Below are 13051 nucleotides of genomic sequence, written 5' to 3' on the forward strand. Positions count from 1 at the left end.
CGATTCTGGGACTCCATCATGGTCACCTCTGCTGATGAGCTCTGCATGGTCACCTGCAGCTTGCCACGCTGGCCAAACAGGAAATGAGATTCAAAAGTTCGCGGTTCTTTTCCTGTCTACCTGGCCAGTGCATCTGAGTTGAGAGTGCTGTCCAGAGCGGTCACAATGAGCACTCTGGGATAGCTCCCGGAGGCCAATACCGTTGAATTGTGTCCACAGTACCCCAAATTCGAGCCGGCAAGGCCGATTTAAGCGCTAATCCACTTGTCAGGGGTGGAGTAAGGAAATCGATTTTAAGAGCCCTTTAAGTCGAAATAAAGGGCTTCATCGTGTGGACGGGTGCAGGTTTACATTGATTTAATGCTGCTAAATTCGACCTAAAGTCCTAGTGTAGACCAGAGCTTAGGAAGGGGACAAGGAGGCCCTGCTGTATCCCCCCGGACTGGAACAAGGTGAAGAATTTCAGGACTAGAGCTGATGCGGGGGGTGTGGGGGGGTGATAATTGAGTTGGGGTTAGCGCAAAATTAATTTCAGGCAGGAAGACAGGCAGATGTGGGTGTGAAGATAGAATCCTATCTACCCAACCACCCACACTTTTTTCAGCCCATTTTAAGCACTACTTAAGCTGCTACTTCAGAAAAGTGCTACTTTCTAATAATTGTTTACAAAAGTTCATTAGGAATTTTGTGTAGATTAGACGTAACTTGTGAAGTTCCCCCCTAGGGAGAGAGAGCTTCATTTTCCCATAGTTTTCATAAAGAGACCATGGATATGGAAATGTATTAAAATGAAAAGCATTTTATTCTGAGAATCGCTGGCTTCTACATTAATGGTACCAAACACTATCTTAAAATGGTGTTACTACAGAGTTTTGTCCAATTTGGGAAGTAGTTTTAAAGAGAATCTAGTTCCTGGAATTAAAGATTTTTTTAAAACCTGATAGATTAGAAATAATATTTTGTATTTATCTAATTTTTATTTATTTGCCACAAATAATAAAGCAATGCATGAAAGTATTGTTTTGTGGTTAAAGCACCAGACTAAAACTGGTATCAGAATTCAATTGCTAGCTGTTTCAGACACTTTCTTGGGCATGTCATTTAATCATGCTGTGTCTCCTTTACCTATCTGTAAAACGTGGGTAATATTACTTCCTTTCTTCCACACTTTGTGTATCTTGTGTATTTAGAGTGCAAACTCTTCCTGCAAGGGACTGTCTGTCTGTACTGTGCCTAGAACAAGGTGGCCCTGATCTCAGATCAGGCTGTAGGTGCTACTGTGATAATGATACTGATATTAGCCCTGATCCTGCTACATTAGCATCAGACATGCTAACACAGACACCCATGTGGGGTCCCATTACTTTTATTTGTCACCCTCTTTAGGAAGAGGTATTGTGGAGAGGGCTGCTGCACTGGCTTGCCTCACTGGTATCACATGTGAAAAAGAGGTTTGCCTGTTAAAACATGCAGCAGAATTTGCCTCCAGCTAGAATGCATTGTCAGTGATGAAGTGTGGCAGCAGGTTTCTTAGACTCCATTCTGGCTCCGGTCCTGGATCTCAAAACTGCGTGCATGCAGATTTCCAAATGGCCACCAGAATAAAAGGTCATCAGTACCTACGTCTTATGGTGATGTTGGGCAGTTTAGAAAAAGCTCAGAAAAAAAGATCCTATTTCCAAACCATACCAGTTTCTTCAATTAAGAAATCCTATTAAAGAACTGAAAATGTAGTTTTGAGTATTAAAGGGAATGAACATCTAAAACATGCTTTCAAACAGCGCTTCACTAGTCCCTGAAATACTTGCTGGCACTTACACTTCTCAGGCCATTAACTTTCTCACAAACTGGTCATTTAGTGGTATAATTATTCCTTCCATGTATATTATTGGTTTTACCAACCACATCTAATGGCCTTTTAAAAAATTCATGCTATTATCAAGTAGAATGGCTTTCATACAAAACATTTACATGACAGTAACTTTTACCTTTGTGTTTTCTAGTTCATCCTCCTCCTGCAATGCTGTACTATCAATTAAATGTAACATGTTCATCATAGCCCACGGCAATCAAGGTATCATTTCAATTCTCAGTCAGTTACAATTTTATGATATGGTAGCAATATGCATGCTGTTGCAAAACTATTGTAGCAATAATCAGCAGTTTCTGCACAATACTATGATACCAAAGTCAAATGCAACTTCAGGATGGAATTAAAAGGTCAGATACACTGAAATGCAATAAACAGGTTTTCCAAACAATAATGACGAGGTGATATCTGCAGTACATATTTGCTAATGATACTACAACTCCTTAAACACAACATCAGACATTACTACCAAAGTTGTTTAGTAGGACTGTAGTATCTGTTGGGAAAATAACACAGCAGGGCACAGATTATCCAACAAGTTCCTGGAATGTATTGGAGACAATTTTTTATTTCAGAAGGTGGAGAAAGCTACTAGGGGAGAGGCTGTTCTAGATTTGATTTTGACTGGGAGGAACTGGCTGATAATTTGAAAGTGGAAGGCAGCTTGGTTGAAAGTTATCATAAAAGGGTAGAGTTCATGATTCTAAAGAAGGGCAGGAGGGAGAACAGCAAATGTTACCTGAAAGTAAGAACAGGCATTCGCATAACACTGTTGTAGCCAGCGTTGCAAGATATTTATGTGCCAGATGCACTAAAGATTCATATGTCCCTTCATACTTCAACCAACATTTCAGAGGACATGCTTCCATGCTGATGATGGGTTCTGCTCGATAAACAGACCGACGCATGTTCATTTTCATTATCTGAGTCAGATGCCACCAGCAGAAGGTTGGTTTTCTTTTATGGTGGATCGGGCTCTGTAGTTTTCACACTGGAGTGATGCTCTTTTCTGACTTCTGAAAGCTTGCTCCACACCTCGTCGTCCTCAGATTTTGGAAGGCACTTCAGATTCTTAAACCTTGGGTAAAGTGCTGTAGCTATTGTGACAAAGTTCCTGTTCTACTTTGGTGGATCTTGCGCTTATTGGCAGATTTGGTCACCTTGGAGCTTCATGGCAGCCTTCAGCTTGGCCGTTTTTCTGAACCCATAGTCCAGGTCGACTCCTCCTTTGTCTGACCAGGAGTTGGGAGCCTTCTACTCCGGGTTCCAGCCCAGGGCCCTGTGGAATGCAGCTGTCTAGAGTGCCTCCTGGAACAGCAGTGCGACAGCTACAACTCCCTGGGCTCCCTCCCTCCCCATGGCCTCCTCCCAACACCTTCTTTATCCTCACCATAGGATCTTCCTCCTGGTGTCTGATAATGCTTGTACACTTCAGTCCTCCAACAGTCTGCGTTCTCACTCTCAGCTCCTCACACTCACACCACAAACTGAAGTGAGCTCCTTTTTAAAACCCAGGTGCCCTGATTAGCCTGCCTTAATTGACTCTAGCAGCTTCTTGATAGGCTGATTAGAACACCTGCAGCCAGTCTTAATTGTCTCCAGAAGGTTCCTGATTGTTCTGGAACCTTCCCTGTTACCTTACCCAGGAAAAAGGGACCTACTTAGCCTGGGGCTAATATATCTGCATTCTATTCCTCTCCTATAGCCATCTGGCCCGACCCTGTCACATACCCTCTGCTCAACACTACGGGGTTGGGCAACTTGGGACGTCAGGCAGCGTACTCGTGACAAGCCATCTGCATTGCCATGGTGGCTTCCAGCCCGGTGTTCTATGGTGAATTGGAAAGGTTGTAGGGACAGCAACCATCTGGTCACCCTTGCGTTCTTCTCTTTATTTCGCTGCATCCACTGGAGGGGTGCCTGGTCAGTCACAAGGGTAAACCATTGTCCCAGAAGGTAATAACGTAGTGTTTCCATGGCCCATTTCAAAGCTAGGCACTCTCTTTCAACCACGGCATACTTCTGCTTTCTCGGGAGGAGTTTCCTGCTGAGGTAGAGGATTGGGTGTTCTTCAGCTCCAACCATCTGCGATAGGACAGCTCCCAATCCTACTTCAGATGCATCTGTTTGTAAAATGAATTCTTTGTTGAAGTCTGGGGCTATAAGCACGGGGTTTCTGCAGAGGGCTGTCTGTGGATCCATGAATGCTTTCTCTGCGGCATCTGTCCACTTCACCATGTCTGGACCCCGGGCTTTTATCAGGTCTGTCGGGGACTCGCTCTGGTAGCAAAATGGGGAATAAATAGTCTTTAGTAACCCACCACACCCAGGAATCCCCAGACTTGCATTTTCTGATTCGGCCGGGGCCAATTTTGGATAGCCTCCAGTTTGGTTAGTTGGGGCTTGACCATGCTCCTTCCTACAATGTAGCCAAGGTATTTAGCCTCGGCTAGCCCTATAGCACACTTGGCTGGATTGGCTGTGAGGCCAGAACCGCTGGTCCAGAACCGCTTCCACCTTTCCTAAGTGGGTTTCCCAGTCGAGGGTGTGAATAATCACATCATCCAGGTATGCCGCTGCATAACTGGTATGGGGCCATAGGAGCTTGTCCATAAGATGCTGGAAGGTGGCAGGTGCCCCATTTAGTCCAAAAGGAAGAACAGTATATTGAAACAGACCCTCTGGTGTAGAGAATGCAGTCTTTTCTTTCGCATCTTTGGCAAGGGGAATCTGCCAATATCCCTTTGTTAAATCAAGGGTGGTCAAAAATCGGGCATTGCCCAGGCAGTCAACCAACTCATTGATATGGGGTATGGATCAAATTTGAATATCTCATTCAGCTAGCAAAAGTCATTACAAAACCTAGTGGTGCCATCGGGCTTGGGCACCAACACAATTGGGCTTGACCACTGACTGTGGGACTCTTCGATGACTCCCAGCTCCAACATCCTTTTTACCTCTGCGTTGATCTCCTCTCTTTTTGCTGCTGGGACCCGATAGGGCCTTGAAGTTACCTTTGCCCCATGTGGTGATATGTTTCAGTGGTCTGGCCTGGTTGGGTTGAAAACACGTCCTGGTATTGGTTGATCATCTCAGTTACCTCCTTCTTCTGGTTTGGTGTCAGATCAGTGGATATCCTGATCTGCTCCTGCATATTATTTCTCTGGATCAGGGTCTCTTGGGCCACTACACATGCCTCTCATTGGTCCTAGGCTTTAAGAGGTTAATGTAATAAATTTGTTCTTGTTTCTGGAATCCTGGCTGCCGCACCTTGTAGATTACTTCCCCCATGGGTTCAACCACCTCATAAGGCCCCTGCCATTGGGCCAAAAGCTTGGTTTCTGTCGTGGGTACCAACACCATCACCCAATCCCCTGGTTGGAACTGTCGGACTTTTGCCTGGTGATTGTAAAGGGTTCACTGGGCCTCCTGCGCCTTTTCCAAATGTTCCCGTACAATAGGGGTGACCCGGGCTATCCATTCTCGCATCTGCAACACATGGTCAATTATATTTCTCCCCTCATTGGGTTCCTCTTCCCAGATTTCTTTTGCAATATCTAGTATGCCACGAGGGTGGCGTCCATATAATAATTCAAAGGGGGAAAGCCCAATTGAGGCCTGAGGTACCTCCCGGATTGCAAACATAAGGTAGGGTAGTAGGGTGTCCCAATCCTTCCCATCTCTACTTACCACTTTCCTTATCATTGCCTTGAGGGTTCGGTTAAACCTTTCTACCAGCCAATCGGTCTGCGGATGATAGACTGAAGTTCTCAGGGTATGTATATGAAGCAGCGTACAGAGGTACTTGTATAAGGTGAATTGAAAAATACTGTTTCTTTTCTTTATCCCTTTTTACATTGCAAATTTTTGTAATAAAAAGTAATATACACTGATTTCACAACGCAGAACACAATATATATATGAAAATAGAAAAACATCCAAAATATTTAATAAATTTCAATTGGTGTTCTATTATTTAACAGTGTGATTAAAACTGTGATTAAAAAAATTAATCGCAGTTTTAATCACATGAGTTTACTGCGATTAATCGACAGCTATACTGATTAACTATAGCTGATTGCCATTCATTATTTACAAAGCTACAGTGGTCTCCATTAAAGAGTAAGTATTTGCCAACAGAAGTCAGACATATAGTATCTGAAATAGATGTCATTACATAGATGTCAAATTATAAATACCTTAGAAATACCATGCATAGCTTAGAATGCTTGATAGCTACTTCTTCGGAAAATAGAAAATAAGTGGGATACACCTTACATTACCTTGTGTGATAAATATTAACAAATACTGATTTTTTTTTTAAAAAAATTGCAGCTACTGTACATGTGTTTTATATCCTGATGAAAATAATAGAAAGGAAAATATTAGGAAAGAAGCCCTGTGAGTTCAGAAGACACAACTTAGCTGCAGAAAATACTTTCAGAATATGCCTTTATAAGTTGCTTTATTGCTGGGATCTAATTTAACACACCAGAGAGTGAGGTTTCATTTACATTACACATTTACATTACATCAGAAAGTTCTAGGAACTGATATAATTTAAAAAATTTTGGCCAGTTAAGAAATATTTAAATTTTTTTCTGATACCATTAAAAAAGCGCTGGTAGTGTGAAATACTCAAAAAAAATCTGATGGGTCCAGCAAAATGGATGGACATGTAATGGGCTGAATTACTGTGAGCTTAACTGGGGGTGGATGTTGCTAAATGGAGACTTATGGGACACAATTTTATTGAAAACTAACCAAACCTATTTTATTTAACTAGCACTATTGACAAGTCACAAACGGCCACGTGTAATACAAAGGTGTTGTGCTCATTTGACCTCTCTCATCCCAGTCCAAACACTAACTACTTAGCCCCATTTTCTCTTCCTTCATAGGTGGTCCCTGGTTTAAGCAGAAAATTGCTTCTCTTGCCTGCTAAAAGTCACAGGCCCACCAATTCATAGATTCCAAAGCCAGATGGGATCACTGTGATCATGTAGTCTGATCTCCTATATAACACAGTCCATAGAACTTCCCCAAAATAATTCCTAGAGCATATCTTTTTAGAAAAAACATCCAATCTTGATAAAAAAAATTATCAATGATAGATAACTCACTATGATTCATTGAGGAAAAGATTATATTACACAAAATATGATGGGTTGAGTTCAATCTTCTAGGTGCACCACATGGGGCTTCCATAATCCAGTCTGTGGACTCCCAGTGGTAGAGAAGAAGGCAGACTAGAGTGGCATGAACTGCTCAGCAAACCTACTCTGCAGAAGATCTTGAAATGAGCTAATGCAATTCTCAAGTGGGCCAGGCCATAGTGGAAAAGACAAGGACAAACTGGCAGGAAGATTACTTGATTCACAGCTTCTCCTGGAAAACCCCTGCTGGGTAGACTCCTATTGAATGCCAGCTGAAATATAAAGCTAGCTTCCCAAGAAAGGGTGAAAAGCAATACTGTCATCTGTCCTTCCCTCAGGACCCCTTACAACATAATTGACCCAGCAGAGGTATGTGGGTGCAACTTACAGCCTCCTGTGCCCAAGGAAATGAAGTTGGCCAAATGACTCTATAGCTCAAATATTATAAGCTTGAAAACTCTCTTTCAACTGAGGGCTGTCATCCTTGCTTAAACTACAGTACCCTGAAAAAGCAAAATGAATTCAGAAAACTCACGAAAGCTTATGCTCTAATAAATTTGTTATTCTCTAAGATGCCACAAGTACTCCTTTTCTTTTTTGTATACTTTAAGAATCAGTGCATTCAAAGATAGGAAAAGGAGAAGATGGTTCCACGAATCAGGCAAACACGAGATTTTTTCATATCTGTTCCTAGATTACTTATAGCCATTCTTCTTTACAGATTTCGAGATCAGAAATGACTAGTTTTAAAGTTGTCAAAGTAGTAGTTCCTGTTGCAGGAACAATGTTAAGGGGGATAATTCTTCGTACGAATCTCAATTTTGGTGTTTTTTTTTTAACTGATTGAAGTAAGACAATAATATTTTCAGTCACTCTTGGTGGTTTGTAAATGCAGATGATGGACTAGAATGCAACATGCTTGGTTGGCACAGCTGTTCAAACTTTGGCATCAGTGGAAAACTACACAGCAATTAGATCATGTTGGTTATCAAGTCTGTTAAATCACTTAACCTTAAAAATGTTTGCATTTAGGCACTAACCTGTTCATGTGCATATACAGCTCCCACTTCATTTACAAATGGACATAATAAGGGCAAGGGAGTTTAAATTTTCACAGTTCTACTGAATTTTCTCCTATATTGTATGTAGGAAAAGATGCATTCCACATGGGTCCAGTAACTGTGACAGCCCCTTGATCTGCTGTAGTTCTCAGTGAAGCACATGGCAGCCAATAATTATCCTGATGCATTTTTGAAAGGAGCATCATGGATATTTAACAAATAATAAAATGGCAGTAACATCTTAATTACAAGTATAATTAACCCTATAAATTACAGCCTAATCCTCCAAACATTATTCGTCACACCATGGTGGTGTTGCAATATTTCTGTAAGGCACGGAGATAAAGTTTACTCAACAGGCTAGTGCCTGAGTAACATTTGACAATAAAAAAGATGATCTCTCTTCATTTAGTAAGTAGACTTTGGAATAAGTGAATGAGCTATTTGTGGAATTCTGTTCACTGCAGACATCTGCTCATCTGGCAATAATCTAAGGACTTTAGAAGCCAAGGACTTTTGATTATCTTGAGTGGTCCTGTGTGTGTTCTGAAGCAAAAAGTGCAGAAGGCATTTTTGCTTGTATTACATTTATTATTTCTTAAATAAAGACATGGGACTCAATCAGATGTCAAGAATTTCCTGGGGATCATGACAAAACTCATCATAAACCCTTAGAGAGTAGTAGGGGAGAAAGAGGTCAAATACCTTATCAGTTATTTTTATTCCTTTTAAAATCATAAGATACAATTCACTACTCAACTGTTTCCTTGGGGAAAAATATTCCCCAAGGAATATTTAATATTCTATTTAAAATTTTTATTTATCCTTTTAATATAAGGAATGTAGTACTTGCAGGATCAAAATGTACCTTTAAACATTAAGGGGGACTTGGGAATCTACAATCCTCAATGCATCAAGATTAAATTCATACACTGGAATTTTGATATTAAAACACTTTTCTTGGTGGATTATCTGGTCTCCGCCTTTTACTAAACTCAATTAAAATCAAAATTCTCATTAAGCATTTGAAACCCTTTAGACAGTTTGGTAGGTGATATTAACCATAACATACAATAGTGACTAAAGTTTGCAGGCATATGGATATGATTTGTAACTCATTTTACAAGCATGCATCAAATGCCCAATTATCAAAAATCTGAAAGTCTCTAAAGTTGTAGCTTAAAATTTCCCCCCAAAGAATACCAAAAATATGTAGCTCACATCATGGGCACACTAATTCCTAAATTTCAGTTTTTTAAAAAACCTCTCAGTTGTAAAACCACAAAAAAACCCATCACACTTAAGCTATTTTGAATACAAATAATGGTTTAATGACAGAAGATACATTTTCTGGACTAGCACCTCATCTCTAAATATACACATATTTGGTTAACTTTTAGTGCGCTCTATATAGTTAAGCCAGAGCTCCCACTATTCATGATGGAGTTGTGCAGCTAATATAAATCACTATGCTGAAAGTTTAGTGCACTGGAATATTTGGTGGTAAGGATTTGAATTACCATTTTTCTTCCAGTTTATCTTACATTTAATTCCTAAGAGGCCAACTATTTTTACATTAAATGTGTTTAACATGAAGTAAAAAACAAATTATGTCACACATAAAGGCAGTTAATATAGGACAAGAAAGGAATAATATATACATATTTAACTACTGTTCCCAGTGAATGTTACTATAATACAGTATTTAAAGCACAAAAATTTATATTTTGACTTATTCTCACGCACTATGACAATATGCAGGGGGACAAAGTGCAAAGTCAGCTGATAAATGAATTTATCACACACTTTTGATGACATTGACCTACCTTTTTACATGGGTCTGTCTGGACATGGATCAGCTTTATCATCAGGTGTGGCCATTGCATCAGTTTTCCCCTTTTTTTACTTGTCTTCTCTCTGCTGGAAGGATGAGTTAGTTTAGCCCTCCGGCTATATTAGAAGTCCTCCATTCTTCTGGGGTAAACAAGAGTCTGAAATCAAACACCACCACAAATCTAATGTTGTCCTCACTTCACTGTAGAAGCTCTATTGATACATTTTTACCCTACTTGGGCCACAGTTCCTTCTCTCTATGGTCTCATTTTCCCTCCCCGACCATCTCCCTCTCTCTCAGTCCTTTGCACGTAGGCTGCAGGGTGCAAACCAATCCCTCTTTAGGTGGCTCTACTCCCAGAGCCCTAGGCAGCAAAACAAATCAAATATTTTGCTTCACTGTTCTGCCTGGCCCCCCCAACCCTACTTCCTACACTTAATATGGCCAATCCTAAGTGTTCAAATGTCATGAGTCAGACCGCAAAAAAGTAATGACGGGCTTAAAAATAATGATTAATTTTAAATAAATCAAATAATATTTTTCACCAGCTTTCGGATTCTCACATTTTTCATGTTCTCTGTGTATATAAATCTCTCCACTGTATTTTCCACTCAATGCATCCGATGAAGTGAGCTGTAGCTCTTGAAAGCTTATGCCCAAATAAATTTGTTAGTCTCTAAGGTGCCACAAATACTCCTTTTCTATTTTCAATTGGTAAGTGATCTCAGGTTTAGAATTCAACCATAAATACGCTCGTGGTTCACCCCTTGGAGATGACCCTGTTTACCTCCTCGGGTGTGAGGACCTATTATTCTATCCCTCTTCTTAACTAGACAAAATAGGCAATGTTTCCCCTCATTCTCCCTCCATGCTCTCCCAGTATCTGTTCCGCACTACCCATTACATTCACTTGCTCTCCCTGTCCTAGCATTACCACCTGTCCGGATTTTCCCATGATCTTTCCTTTTCTGAAGTGTCTGTCCAAAAATATCTGTAAGGGTGCTCAGCAGATGCTGACAACTGTCTGGTTTTATGGACTCAGAATGATCCAGATACCCCTTTATTGTACCTCAAAAATGGCACACTGTTCTTCAGCCACCACATTTTCCTCTTCTGCCATAATACACTCCCTGGCAACTTCTTCAGTATACCACATGCCTGAAACAGTCTCCCACATCCCAGCTTCCCACAGTCCTCCCTCCCCACATACCCTGTTTGCCTTCTGCACCTCACATTCCTCTGACTTCTCAGTTTCCTAGCCTGCTCCTGCTCCCATTCACCTCAGTCTGAGTTAGAGCAGGTCTACATTTTCTGTCCCCTGCTTAGCCCTTACTCTGAAAAAAAAAAGGGGGGGGAGGCTTGGCTGAGGTAGTCTTGACATCAGCCTCACTTTCAGCAACAAAGCAGAAGGGAAACGGCAACCATCTTGTTAAGGGCAGCCTGTGACTTCAGTCCCACTGATGATAAAGTGAGTGGCCATTTGGGATGAGGGAAAATCTTGAGTTTAAAGGCAGAAATCAGAAAGCCATGAGAACTCTTGAAAAGCACCAAATATCTCAGACTTGTGATGAAGTCTGAGAGCCGGCCGAAGTACACACTGCAGCCCTTAGTGAATTTCCATAAACACATGTTGAGTATGACAGAATTACTTTTACTGGGGCTGCCAGAAAAAAAAAAAAAAAAAAAAAAAAGGTGCAATCACCAAAGGCCCAATTAATTATTTCCCCCTATGAATCAAAACAGTTCCAAACCCAGCCCAGAGAGCCAGGCCAGTAGAGGGTTATACAGATAACTTCAGTGTAAGGCCTTCTCACTGCCCTGTATCCTCCTCCTGCAGTGACTGCTCACCCCTGCCAGCAACAGGCTGTTGCTGGCTTGTTCTCAGCCTTCCAGTCCCAGCGCTCCTCCACAGCCAGCTCTCATGCTGTTGTCTCCAACCTGCAGCTCCTGCTCACCAGCAGTCGCTCTCTCTGCTGAACTGGGTTTCCTCTGATCTCAGGGTGACACTTCCTTTTCAGAGCCCTCTCCTGGCTGATGTTGCTAATGTAGCTCATTAGTCTTAGCCTGTGTCTCCAGCATATTCGGGCTACTCCCTCACAGGCTCCTTCCCCCGCTTGCTCACAGGAGGGATCTTTAGTCCCAGGATAGCCAAGCCAGCAAACTACTACTCTCCCTGGCAGCGGTGGAGCCAGGTTTTGCAACTGGGAGGGGTGATGGCCAAAGGGGCACTAACCACCTGCAGCAGTACTCTCCTCCCCAGCGTTGCAACCCTAATCCTGGCCCAGTGCAGCACGCAGACATTGGGGATAGGCTGTCTCACAGGGCTGCGCCTGGCTCCTTGCTCACAGGGTCACAGTGCCATGTGACCCCATGAGGGAGGGAAGCCAGGGAGAACCAAATTTGAGTGACTAGTGTTGCAACCTGGCACACATTGAAGTCCCATGTGAAAAGGCACAACACACACACCTAAATGCTGCTGTGGGGTGGTTGCTCCTTATAAGCTTTGCCACTGGTCCCTGGCTCTCTCTACAATGAGCAGAAAGGGCTTATTTGTAGTCCTCACTCTCACTTCTTAGCAGTCTTTGTTCTTTCCCCCTCATCAACCTGAAGCCAGTCTCATATGAAGGGAGAGGAGCAGAAACAGCCCAACAGCTCAGGGCAGCTTTGCTCCCGCACCTGCATTGTAACTAACGGGCAAAATGGTGCCTCTGTTCCTCTCCGTGCAGCACCAAGCCTAGGGAGAGGAACAGAAGACGGATGAAGAGCCCCTAGAGCTGCCCTCCCAAGCTAGGAAGGGGGAAAGGGGGCTCACTGCTGCTCTCCCAAACCTGGGAGAGCAGGTAAAGAACCCCAGAGGAGCAACAGGGAGGCTAGAGGATCTGTAGTGATGGGGGTATTGTAATTATCAAGCCCTTAAATGTACCCCTATTGTAAATTTAAATATAAAACGTATGTAAAAGTTTCTGAGATGTGGCAATAATCATGAAAAATAAGTAAAGTTGTTTACAACATTTTGTAACAAGTTCAAGAGAACTAGACACAGAAGCCAGATTAGTCTAAACCAAAAAGGCCATGTTGATATAATCCAAGGACTATTAAAATTACGCTTGGTAAAAACAAAAGATATGGA

The sequence above is a fragment of the Eretmochelys imbricata genome, chromosome 10, assembly GCF_965152235.1.
Source record: "Eretmochelys imbricata isolate rEreImb1 chromosome 10, rEreImb1.hap1, whole genome shotgun sequence".
Lineage (NCBI taxonomy): Eukaryota > Metazoa > Chordata > Testudines > Cheloniidae > Eretmochelys > Eretmochelys imbricata.